This window comes from Lissotriton vulgaris, chromosome 6 (assembly GCF_964263255.1).
Source record: "Lissotriton vulgaris chromosome 6, aLisVul1.2, whole genome shotgun sequence".
Classification (NCBI taxonomy): Eukaryota; Metazoa; Chordata; class Amphibia; order Caudata; family Salamandridae; genus Lissotriton; species Lissotriton vulgaris.
Window position 1 is genome coordinate 933,735,002 of NC_141694.1, and position 13,647 is coordinate 933,748,648.

Consider the following 13,647-nt stretch of genomic DNA (forward strand, 5'->3'; position numbering starts at 1 on the left):
ATTTCATTGCAATGGTTTTAATTAATTGTGCAATAAAAACTTTCTATCTATCACCCATGCTATTTAGTTGGCTAAGAACGCCAAATCAACAGCACTATTGCCACACTAACATACATTAAAGAAAAAAACACTGGTGTGCGAATTTGTGTAATTTGCTTTTGCCTAATTATGCAATATTACACTTACTTATGTGAAAGGCAAATCTGGCATTTAGCGCTATATTTTAGCGTGAAATGTGTGGTGTGAGGACGAATTTCACGCCTAAGAATAGTGCCAAAAACACAGGTGCTGTGAACAAGAGCTGCTTGTGTTCATAACGTTCTTATAGACTTGCACAATAATTTTGCCCCTAACAAGGCACAATTAAATAATGTGGCATAACAGCGACGATTTCATCTAACAAGTGTAATGCACATTTCCCAAAATCACACAACATAAGTGGCATAATTTACATTTCCTAATTTAAAAAAAAAATCTAAATCTAGCATAAACACCCTATCAGAACATACTCCTTCATAATTATGTTTTTATATTAAAAAGCGTAGACAGAGAACACTTTACTCTGGTCCATCAATGGAAAAACAAAAAGAAAAACACAAGAGTCCTTTGGCGTTCATACACAAGCCTCTACTAAGACCAAACACAATTTATCTGCAGACTGATTTATGCAATCCACATCTAGACCAAACACTGAACATTTTCTCTACTGATCTTACACAAGCACCCACCGGACACCATTGATTAACGACCTTGCTGTTTCCGTATGTAGGATGGCCCACATTGGGAAGGCCCTACAAAGCTATATTTCAGGAGTCTCCTATGAGTATTCTAACTTCAGTCCTCAAATACTTTCGGGAAAGTTAAACATTTCCCAAGAATTAAAAAAAAAGGGTAGAAAAGTTGTGATTTTGTATTGGGGAAATGTACTGCAGTGGGGGCAAATAAAAAAAACAGGAATACCCAAATTGGACAGGAAAAGAACATGACTTGGGTCATAGGGCATGCATGCCACACCATTTTTGTTTTAATCAGATTTCTCCTTTCAGTTTTGCTCCACAACAACGATACAATGTAATACATTCTCAGAAATGTAACCACCGATTAGCATGTTCTTTTTCCATATACATACCATAGATTAAAGTTCATTAATAGCAATAAGCTGTTTCAATTGAGACAACTGTGATAAATCGGATACTTACATGTTGTGATTTATCTCATAAATAGCTCATCATGATTAAGGGTTTGCTACTTTTATCAACCAAAAACCGAGAGCCCCGATTTGTAAAGGTCTCCATCATGTAACTAGCAATATTGCTAGTACCTTCCTCACCAATTGTCCTGATGAGTCTATTTCCCACTTCAGCCCTTATCTCTTTATCGAAAATAATTAAAGCGAGGTGTCAAGGTGCCTGCGATAGCTAAGAATTGTATGGAGTGTTTCTACAGCAAGACTGCAGTAGCAGAACACATTGTTGAGAGATGTCTTGCTTGCTTAAGTCTTTAAATTATATAAACCTAGCAGGCCACCCGCATTCTGCCTGCCACTGGCAAGCAAATGCACTGTGCTATCTGTCCTGAAAGTATTAATGTACACTTTGTGACACTTGGCATTTGGTGGCATCAAGTTGATGTACTGCTTTTGAGTGGGTCACTTCACTCTTGCCCATTGCATGGCCATCTGCTCGCATCATTTGGAGGAGCATGTTCTAAAACATTTTTTGAATGATGATCTATCAGTAGGCGAGTCACAGTAAAAAAGTTGTGATTCATTGCAAGTTTCAGGCCCTGTACAAAGGGATTAGAGGGCACATGAGAGCCATTAGATCCCTACCTTGGTGGTTAGGATTGATTGCCATGTTATCTATTCTACTACTACTCTGGAAACTGGCCTAGTACAACCCTTTCCACACTTGACTCTCAGAGTAGCAAGGGCCAGCAGTCAGTCTTCTCTGAGATAGAGTGGGGTACCAGTGATCCTAACTCCACAATCAACCAACAAATACAGCAACATATTGTCCATAACTAGTATTTGTCTTTTATGTAAAAGAAAGTACTTTATTAGCACAGCAAAACGAAATACTGTACAGTTCAATAGAAATACAATGCAGAATTGTAATATAATTTGTGTTTATCAGTGAGGCGCTACACCCACCCTTTTCAGTATACTCTCTCTCCACTCTGGTCGAGATCCTGGGAATCCCCAACACACTACGGCCATACGATTGATTAGGCAAAGGTACAGAAGGCATCAGATATTCTCACTGGGCAGCAGTGCAGCTCAGGTCAATGACTGATACCCCTTGCATGGACACTGAAAAAATCTCAAGTCTATGTGCAAGACTCTTCTTCCAGATACAGATTAAACCTCACATTTACCTGCTTTATATATATATATTTATATATATATTTATTTTATATATTATGCTTTATTTATAGCACTGCTAGTCGTTCGTGCTCCCACCCCCATGGTGGTGGCTTCTTTCATGCAGGGGCTGAAGCAACATTTTGCATTGAAAGAGATTGCTGGAAGAAGCCGACAAAGCAGCCTCCTGCAGCAACATTCTTCTTCAGCAGCAGAAACCGTCTTTGCTGGTTGGAGATAGGTCCTCACATACAGCAGTCCTCTGTGGTGGTCTGTCTTCAGCAGTTGTGGTCTCTGGGATGATCCGGGCTTCTCACAGAAACAGTCTTCTGAATCCAAGATGGATAGCTGTGCATCATATGGTACTTGATCTTGAAAAGTCTTAATGCAGCTCCAATGTGGACTGCTCAGAGTCACCTGGGGACCCTTTCATCCAACGGGTCACTTCTGGCTTTGCTGTCCGTGATAGCTGTCTCTGAGTGATATTCAATCCAGGAGTATACCGGCTTCTCTTGGACAGCCTCTCCACCGGCAGGGCCAGGCACACTCTCTCCCTCTCTCAGCAGGCACACATCTAGAAAATTCAGGTAGATCCTTAGCTCCTCCAGCAGAAAGTGCAGTTTTTAAGTGATTTATCCTCACCCCTGGGAAACTGTCACGCTGGCACCGACCCTGATTCAACAGCAGTTCCAAGAGTACTCTGTAGAGCACAGGAATGTGGAGCTAGAACAAAGTGATAAAGTGTTATCCCACTTTTTTTTGCACATTTTTCGGATGGGGGATTCAGATCCACTGTCTAATGCATCAGACACAGTTTGGGTAGGTGCCCATTAAAATGTAATTTTCAGGCTGCACCATAGATACAGCCTTAGCGCAAAGTGATGGCTTTCACAACAGGTAGCCATGGGGATGATTTTAAACACCACTATCCAAAACACAGGCACTCTGAAATGTGAAATCTCTGCACGAGGCACTGGCCTTTTTGAAGCAATAATCAGAAAGCGATAAAAAGGGCAGATCCGGCCTAGAAATCTCCTCACCTTGAAAACAGAAACCGGAGGCCCCCCAATCACCACTGCCATCTACCAAATATCATTAGCAATGGCCCACATGCATCATTGTGTCATTTTGCATTTCTTAATTTGCGAAAAATAAGGAATCGCAAATTAAGAAGTGCAAAATGCTATGCATCATTTTTTTCGGTATTTCTTTGTGATTCGGTAAAAATCGCAATTTTTACCGAATCCCAAAGAAATACCGAATTCTTAAGTTAATTTTCGCAATTCCCATTGATTCCTATGGGCCAAAAGGCCCATAGGAGTCAATGCAAATTGCGAGTGGCACTTAGAAAATTTCATGGGTGCAGGGGGGGGTCCAAAGGACCCCCCCATGCACCCCTGAAATGTATTTTTCGCATCATGTTGCACACACACATGTCCTAAGGACATGTGTGTCCGTAACATGAATGTTGAAAAAAAAGCATTTTCAACATTTTAAACACTTTTTCCAAATTTACCGAGTGGTTCAACCACTCGGTAAATTTGGCACCCTATTTGCGAATTTTCACTTTTTAAAATAATGATGCATTGCTTTTAAGAAATCGCACATCTGCGACTTCTTAAAAGCACCCGCAATTTTAGAATTCGCAAACATGTTACGAATTCTAAAATTGCTTCATGCATCCCAAAAAGCACTTTTTCATTCGCAAACGGCCGATTTTAAGGAATCGCACCGTTTGCGAATGAAAAAGTGCTTGATGCATGTGGGCCAATGTTCCCTCTAATTTTTTTCCTCTGTGTGCGGCAGTGTGAGGTCTCTGTGCGCTCCAGTCACGGCAATGTGCGCGAAGAACCCCACCGCGTGTGTGGGTGCAGCAACAGGGGTTCTGACACTGGGGGTTCCTGCTTGATTGTGCAGATAAATAACCTAATTATTGGAAGTGAGGAGGTCTGTTTGATGGAGCAGGTAGGGCCGGACTAAAAAAGTTAATGTAGGAGAAAATGAGATGGCGAATTGAAAGCTTTCCCAATCTGATATTTGGAGGGAAGTAATGGTGCATTTTAGTTTGTCCTTTAGTATAATAGCTATGCCTCCCCCTACCCTTCCTATACGATCTTGTCTGAGTATTTGGAACCCAGAGGGAAGGGCCATCAAAATATCCAGAACTGAACTATCGTTAAGCCAACATTTCATAATAAACAAAACATCGAAATCTCCCTCTTCCAACAGAAGCCGTAATTCTATTTTTTGTTTTGGGAGGTAACGACTATTAATTAGGCTTAACTTCCAGCTTTTGGCTTCTGGTTGTAAAGATCGATTCAATGTAGTCTGCCTACTGCCCTTTTAGCTCACGGTTACAATGTGCACATACCTTAATTCCCTCATCTGAATTGCATAACCCTGAGTACTTAAGAAGCGAGTGCGGGAATGTACAACCCACAGATATCTGCAGCAGGTGCATTAACCTGACAGGCTGCCTCACTAAGACCAGAAGCATAACTTTCACATTAGATGTCTTTCTAGTGGGTGCATTCACCAACCAAGCAATGTAAGGGGCGTAGTACGTGTGCCCTGCATTTAAACATAGAGTTCTGCCACAGAGTTCAACCCACTGAGGTATCTAACTGGGATTCAAACACAGAACCTGATAAATCACAGGCAACTGGAGACAGTTCACAGGTCAAGTTCAGGGCCCTTCTAGGTAGTGATTTTGTGAGCTAATGGCCCTACGAATCACAGAGGGTTGAGGGAGAAATTATTTTGTCCCCTCGTCCCTCCCTCCCTTGTCCCCCACTCCAAAATCTGGAAGGAATATATCCGCTGCGTCCCCCACACTTCCTATGCTCATTGTTGGCTCAGCATCAGCATCCTGGGTGCAGGGAAGGTGGGTTCCATGCCCCATGGTGCTCTGGCCAACTCTCACCCAGCATCAGCCACTAGGGTCGCAATGAACACACATAAGGGGGGTGACCTTGGATGCCACCCCGAGGACAAGTAACATTGTGCAGGTGTGCCCACTCCCCACTGATGCCCCTTTTATGTGCACTCATCCTGCAGCTTCGGCACCTCGTGATCAGGGCCCTTGCAGCGCACACGGGCCAGTTAGGAATTTAAGTAGTTACAGCAAGTCACAGAGCCAGCAATGCACAGGCTCCATGGCAGGTTCACTAATAGGACTACAGAGAACCGGTAATCAGTATGCTGCCACCATTCACCAGGTGGTTGAAGTTTAGCCGGGGATCTGGAAGATCTTCAGGCCCATGAACGGGTTGGACAGGTCCCTGTGTGTGAAAGCCACCATGGCAAGTCTTTTGTGTGTTAAGAAGCTGATGAGGTCCTGGTGCAGGTCATGGGTTACCAGCAGGCCCAGGAAGGTGGGCCACCATCTTGTCATGCAGGTATCCCATTGCCCTAGTTCACATATGGCAGCAACAGAGGCCCTCTGGCCAGGTTACCTCTCCTCTGTAGCGATGCATGGAGCTTACCTGCACGATGCCTATGGTGCATGGACACAGTGCCTTGGAGCCTTCTCCATCTCCAGAGAGCAGACACAAGAAGCACAGGGTGAAAAGTGGGCCACACTGGGGGCCCTCAACAAGCTTCGCTAGGCAGCTTGCTTAGAAGCACAAGACGTGATGTTTAGGTATCACATTTAAAGGACATATACATTTTGCAACAAAATAGCATTGTGATGTAGGTAGCTGACTTTCTATCAAACCACAAATTATGACAATAAGCATCTGATTATTCGATTATTTTTCTTCAAGTTTCTTGTGAATTTTACACAGTGATTTTAAATAGATGGTTTGGACAGGTTACATTCTAAAATGATTATTGTGTTACAAATGTCCCCTTCTGTCAGCAGGTTCTGCTACGGCTATGCCATAAAGAGTACCTGTATTTCAGTGATTCAATCAAAACATGACTACCCGAGGAAGAAATCCATGAAGTCGGAAGGGCCAGTGGAAAGTAAGGTGTGGTGTTAAAGTTCTCCTTCTGGTAGCCGAATCCTGTACCGCAGTACGCTCTTGCAAACTTGGAATGTTGCAAGCCAATGTACTTGGCTGTGCAAGATCAGGGTGACTACGGCGAGGAAGTAAAACATAAAATACCCAAACTCTGCTCCTAGCATCCCGGGACACCTAAGCAACATTTCCTAAGACAGTGCCTGTAAAAAAGGCCGCTGGATCAGGACCCGCCTGACCAGGGCTCAAGTCCTGAAAAAAGAAGTGGGGGGACGCTCCAAGCTAGGTGGTGTCACCGGAAGTGACGTCACAAAATGTAGTCCCCTCTAATTATCAAAGGTTACAAGGCGATGGGGGCAGGTTGAAAGGGCAAAGCAGAAAGTTTACTTTAGAATTTATCACCGTAGGGGAAATGAAAGCTGCGCTTGTTCAGTGCGTATTTATTGCCCACAGTAAATTTGCCGGTCTCCGTCAATAATGCTGAATACATACTGACCTTTTCTAATATACGGCTACGAGCGCCAGTATAACATACTGAACTGCTCCATCAACGTGAAACAACTTGAAGAGCTCTGTTCGTCTTCTCTCGACAATAGGAGGTGAGGTTTGGTGAGTGCTGAGCTTGTGTGCAGGTGCAGACTCGGGTACCGGCTCTATCTTTTGGGCAGGGGGGACGGCGTCCACCCGGTAAAAAGCCAGTAAAATAAGTGGGGGGATGCCGTCCACCCACGTGGTACCCCGACTCGAGCCCTGCGCCTGACATCATCACATAATGGCCTTCTCTCTACCATGGACTCCTTTACCACGTCTTTGACTTGACTATTAGACTGTGGTTAATATTACTGAAAGATAACTGTTTGAAAGTTATTTCTCTCTTTGTTTGACAGCTAGGCAAACTTTATGCAGTTAGCTCATTAGGGAATAGAGAGTTTGCCTTTGAGCAATAGATTGGCGTGCTGTACATGTTGATATTCAGTGTAACATGTTTCTTTTTGTTTTTGCGTCATCTCATATACACGTTAAAGAGAAGACCCAGGGGCTACAGAAACCAGTGAACAAAACAGACAAAGCCTCCCTAACATTCAAAGGGATGTAAATGGTCTGTTAAATACCTGTGAAAAACTCGGGTGTGAAGATTACGTCCCAGCCCAGCCCACAGCAGCTCAAGCTACAGCAGCCCAGGCTGAGTACAGGTCGGAAGGCGGAGGGGTGTGGGCGTGGGCGGGGGGTGGGGGTAAAGCCCTTTTAGTCCTATGGGCGTTGTACACCTGCTCAATTACAGGGACCTGGAGGCAGGTCACAGGTCAATAGCAGGGCCATTCTAGGTAGCGCTTTCGTGCGCTAATGGCCCTGCGATTTACAGAAGGGAGACGGTGCATTTTTTTGTCCCCTTGTCCCCTGTGTCCCTCCCACTCCAAAATCTGGGGGGGGAATATATCCCCCGCATTCCCCACACTTCCCACGCCCATGGGTCCTGGCGCTATTCTAGCAGGGGTTGTTTTGCTCTGCTTTAAACTGAGGCATGGGCGTCCGCAGAAATTTTTCCAGGGGGGGGCAAAATGTTAACGTCATCACCATCCTCTGACATGATGTGTGCCAGGTGGGGCACAAGAAACACTGGGGTGCAGAACTAGTATAGACTCAATTAAATGCCAGGAATCCAGGACATGTGACTGCCCCTGCCACAGGCCAACAAACACCACCTGTAGGGAAAACGCTAAACTTTCAGACAAGGTGCTTTATCTCTGTCTGCTAGGTGTGCAGACTTCCGGGTCCTCGATCCAACACTAATCAAGGCTGTCTTCAGCACGATTCGATTTTTATCAGAATACTTTAAAACAGCCTATGATTAAAGCACCAGATTAAATATACTCTATGCCCAGTGTATGTTAGGGATCATTTGTATCACACATATACACCAATATTGGCTTCTTGGTGCTAGAATTCATGATAACTTTTATCCAAAGTTAAAGCACAACGTCAAAGTAATAAATAATGCAGCAATCACACACGTTAGTGATTCGCCAATGCTCCCTTTTACTAGAATTCCCTGGGCATTGCTAAATTTTACACACATTAAATTAATTTATACAAAATAAAATGTATAGGTCCAAATGTTAGCTATATTTTTTAAAAGAAACTTAGAGTCCCTCTACGTGTAGTCAATGTCAAACTGACATCGTGCGCACGTTTAGGGATACAATAATGGCCAGCTCCCTTATGCAGAAGCCCGGCACCGAAATGTGTGGCACATGCGGTGCCCGCAGCGGCGGCACATCACAGGTCCAGGGATGCTGAGTCTTACACAGTGGTCGAAGTGGGGAAAAAAGTAGGGGAACAGTGGGCGGAGAATCAGAGGGCTGGAATAACCCAAGGATTGGATCTGTGGGTGGAGCCAGAGGTGTGGCCAGAATGCGCAGACATCCCAATTTTTAGTATTTGTTTGGCATTTCACTGCCCAGTTTAATCAACCAATGGATACACATGATTATTTAAGGTTATAATGAGTTATTGACATTAAAATATATTCACAAAGTGGGATATGCTTCTAATCACAGAATGTCCAAATACGATAAAATGTGGAAACACAAGCCATTTGTCTCCGAGCCATGGAGTTTCTGTCATCAGCACTTCTCCCTTTTCCCACAACAGCAGTTCAAACATGAATGGCAAAATATCCTAGTTTGCAAATGTTTTCTCTAAAAGTATGGCTCTGCCATATTTGTCTCATAATGCAAGATCTGCTGCATGATGTGACCATTTAAACTAATACATTTTTGTAGCTCAAACATATCAAAAGTTAATATAAAATGTGACATGTGTTGCTGGGGAGGAGATGGCCTATTGTAAAGGTTGACTGGTCACCTTTCTCACAGCTGTGTTTGTATGTTACACTGGTACTAATAAGGCAAAATCTTTCCAGAGACTGTTAGCATGTGTACACACGTCAAAATAATAAAATATCTGAAAATATACTGCATTACGCTGCAGCCTTTTTTTAAATGCATAATCTAGTCAACACCACGGCATAATGTTGTCATCCTTTGCTGCATAATTAATTCCAGTGGCCCCACAGCAGGCAGCACATGTTAAAAGTGCTTGTGAATGAAGCAGGGAGACTGTGAAGTTTGCGAACTTAGTTTGGTGTGCGTGCAAATCCTGCATTGCCAATCCCTGGTGAGTTGCAGGTACTACTGCTGAAACAAGGCCAATTGAGGTACCTATCGGTGAGGCAGACTCGCCTCAAGGGCAGGGCCAGCCATAACACTGGTGGTGTCCTGTGCATGAATGATTGTTAGTGCCCCCCAATGACCACCTCTGCCATGGATTCCCTCACTACCATCCTTTAACTGTGCCCCCCAAGTCTCCATAACCACTCTCTCTTAGATGCATTTAATTTGATTTACAGCGCCACTCATACCATTGTAGGGTGTCAGAGCACTTTACATCACACACATTACACAGAGACAATCAATATGTGTGTAAATCGCTGTATAGAAAATGTTGCATAAGACTAAGGACTACAAGGTGTAGGAGTCACATGACAACCATACTAGTAGCCGGTATAGTTTTATAGTGATTGGTCTGGAGAAACACAATACCCGGAATTTAAAGTGTAATACCATGGTTGGGGGTTCTCCTTAATAATCAGAATTGATTTCTGTCCAAAAGAACACTTTTTGGGACATTAGGATAATCAAAGACTGGGGGGGACATAATGCTCTAATTTATACAGTTAATAGCTCACTGTTCTAAGTTAGGATTTTACCTTATAAGTTGCAAGTAACAAAAGGATCTATCCGACAAAAGCTGTAGCCCACCGACCTATTTACATTATGTGCACTTTGTGATCTGTATGGCGCATGTTCTTTGCAGCCGGTATATTAACCCTCTGAGCTACCTTTCCATGAGTCAAAACTTCCACTAAACAAAATTCTGATCTCTTTCCAGGAAGAACATTAATCACCAGAGTCGTCATGACATTTTTATTGTTGTTGAAAAGTGCTGGAGACCAGGAAGGAGGCAGCAAGCATTTTTAAAACCATAATATACTTGCAAACATGATGCCTCCACCTAAAGTCAGCACCTTGTGCGGTCACACGGGTTGCACCGCCCTAGAGCTGGCCCTTCTCAAGGGTCCTCTGACCTCAGTGACTGTTTTTCTAGGGTGTGCTGCTTCATAGGCCTGCCCGCAAGACGAGGTGAACTTCAGTATGGAAAGTGGTGGACAAGACTTGAAGGTTAACCTACACTTATCATGCTAGGGTCCACCTGCTTGTGCGAAGACACCAGGACTTCTAAGGTGTTGCGAAGCCTTCTAAGGTCTAGCATGTGATTGTGCTCTCGCAGGAGAGTGGTCTGGTGGACTGGTTATTAAGGCTGAACCTGGTTCCCAGTTGCAAATTCAGTTGCTCTGACCATAGTGCCACATCCTCTCCCCCACTGAACACCGTACTGCCCCACTGAGAAAAACTCCCACTGTTTTCAACTACAACCCAATTGTTACCCGCTATAAACACCTGGATGCAGCTCAATTTAAATTATGCACTAGACAAGAGCAATATGCGGCCTACAAAAACAAAAAGGAACAACGTCCTGGAAAAAGCAAACACTTATAGGGAATGCAAAATTTAGCAAACAATGGGAAATGTAAGCAGGAACAACATGGTTACCTTAATGCTTTTACACTCACTATTCAGAAATCAGTGAGTGCTTTTGCCTGAAAAGTTAAGGACAAGACTGCAGAGCCCTGAATGGACCCATTTCAATGGCCATTGCTTATATCTTTACAAAACGTAAGCAGTATGGTAAAAAGACCACATCCCTGGTCGCAGAGCCGCAGCACACATTTTGTTTTCCAATCCACACATTGCAGTACCTCCAGGATTGGTGCACTAGTTCCAAGTCCAGGGAAAACAAAGACAAGAAAACAAAAATAGCGCTTCACTGGCAAACTCTGTAAAAGTGGCGCTAATGTGTTTCAGTGTGAATAAAATCAATTTTGCCAGTTTGCTACCACTTTGTCTTACTTTATTTAGTTATCTATTTTTCATATTTTTAGCCTTTTATTCCCAATGCTACACTTTGGAATTAAAATGCAACATTTCCAGCAAAAGCGTCTCTTTTTTGGATCCATTTCACAGGGAAGCAAATAAAAGAAAGGAGAGGAAAGAGAGTGAGAACCCCATCTTGAAGTCATGGTTTTCATGGGCGTCCGCAGGGGGGGTAAGGAGGGTTGCTCCAGGGCCCAGGGGGGGGGGGGCAAGTGCCCCTCCTTGCCCCCCCCTGCGGACGCCCATGCAAGCCATCCAGCCCCTCCATGATGTTTAAATTCAAGACAACCCACAGAAAGACTAGGCACATGCACCACTCACTACCCCTGGGCATAATGGATGAAAGCTAGGCAAAATGGGTGCAGGCCTGAGAACACTGTCTGCATTCAAAATGGCCCCCTCCCTCACAGCACATGACCAGGGCCTGTAGCAGCACTCAAAATGGCCCCCAACCACATGGTCTGTCCAGAACAGGCCAAAAAACGAAAATCACAGAAAAATCAGCACAATCCCAAGCCATCCAGCCCCTCCATGATGTTTAAATTCAAGACAACCCACAGAAAGACTAGGCCCATGCACCACTCACTACCCCGGGTGAAAAGGCCACAACAGGCCAAAAAAACGAAAATCACAGAAAAATCAGCACAATCCCAAGCCATCCAGCCCCTCCATGATGTTTAAATTCAAAACACCCCACAGAAAGACTCAGTGCACCCACCACTGAGTACCCCTGGGCAAAAGGTCCCAAAACAGCCCAAAAATCGAAAATTCCAAAATTGTAGTTGCAGCAACTGTAATGCCCCAAACAAACTTACTTGTGAAATTTCTAATCCAAAAGTGAACCAAAGAAAGTCAAAAAGGCCTCAAATCCAAATATCCAGCAGCATCCACAAAAAGTAATCCTTCCAGCTCCAGATCCAAATGAAAAGTGACCAGGAGATGGACAAAGCACTGGGAGGAGCCTGCTGGACAGGAACAGGAAGTTGAAGACTGTGGGGCACTTCCTTCCTCCCCCCCCTCCCCAAAATGGACTCCTCGCAAAAAAAGTGCAGGCAAATGTCAACCTGAGGAGTTATTCAGATAAAAATCATCATTTCCAGAAGGTTTATGCTGCTTTGCTGGTGGATTTCTTGTGCAGAATTGCAAATTTTGTATTTTCGCGAGTGCAAGATTGTTGCTGCTCGCCGCATCTCCAAGCTCGCAATTGCGAAGTACCGCGATACGTGATCACGGCGTACTCGCGTTGACAAACTCTCGCTGTACAAGTTGGCAAGCCGCGATTACGTAATCGCGCTTGCAAAATTCCCGCGGGATCCCGCAGCAAGATCCAAAATGGCGCAGCACTCGCAAAATATCAAGAAAAATAACTCGGCAAACGATGAATGACGGGAAGTAAACGCGGGAAATTCGCAAATCTCGCGGATTGCGAATTTACCGAAAATCCGCAAAATCCGCGAGCGGAACGGATTTTACGCCCATGCTTACATGGTACCAAAACAGGTTCCACATGTCTCAAACCCAAAGGACTTAACTAACTGGGTTAAGGGGGCTGAGTGGATCTTGGGTGTATCTGGACATAGATGAGGGTTGATGTCCAGTGAGAACAATGTATCAGTAGTTGCAAATGCACCCTGAGATGGCATCTCATGGAGGCGTGTGGACATTTGATAGCATGCAATCATTAGGCCCAGATGATGGCTGGAACCTAAGGTTGTATCCTCAATTGTGCGAGTGTGTTGAAACTGCATCAAACAAATCAGTTCCACATAGAGGCTTGTAACCTTCTGGTCAGGGCTTTAAGTGGACTACCCGGAGGCATCTCGGCGCTTGTACGAATACCGCTGAGGAACCCTTCCTGGCTTTTCCCTGTGAAGTGTCCCCTCCTGGGCACCACCAAGATGAAGCCAGGCACCCTAGCGTTGTTGGGGCCGCTGTGGAGATTAAGCAAGCTATTGCCCAGAGTTGCAGAGTGGGACCCATGATTAGAATAGGCACCGAGGTGAGAATTATCAGGTCCGAGGAAATTGAGCCCAAGACCCGCCGAGGCGGGAATTGAACCTTGGTCCCGGGCCAGACTTCTGCATCAGGGTCTGCCGCTCTAACCATTGAGCACACTTCTCCACAGGGTACAAGAGTGCATTTTACGTGCTTGCACCCACAATGTCATATGGACAGCGGGAGATCCGCCTATGGCAGGAGCAGCAGAAGTAACATGGAAGGACGACTGAATTCACCTTAGGGTGACCAACCGTTCGTAAATTCCAAG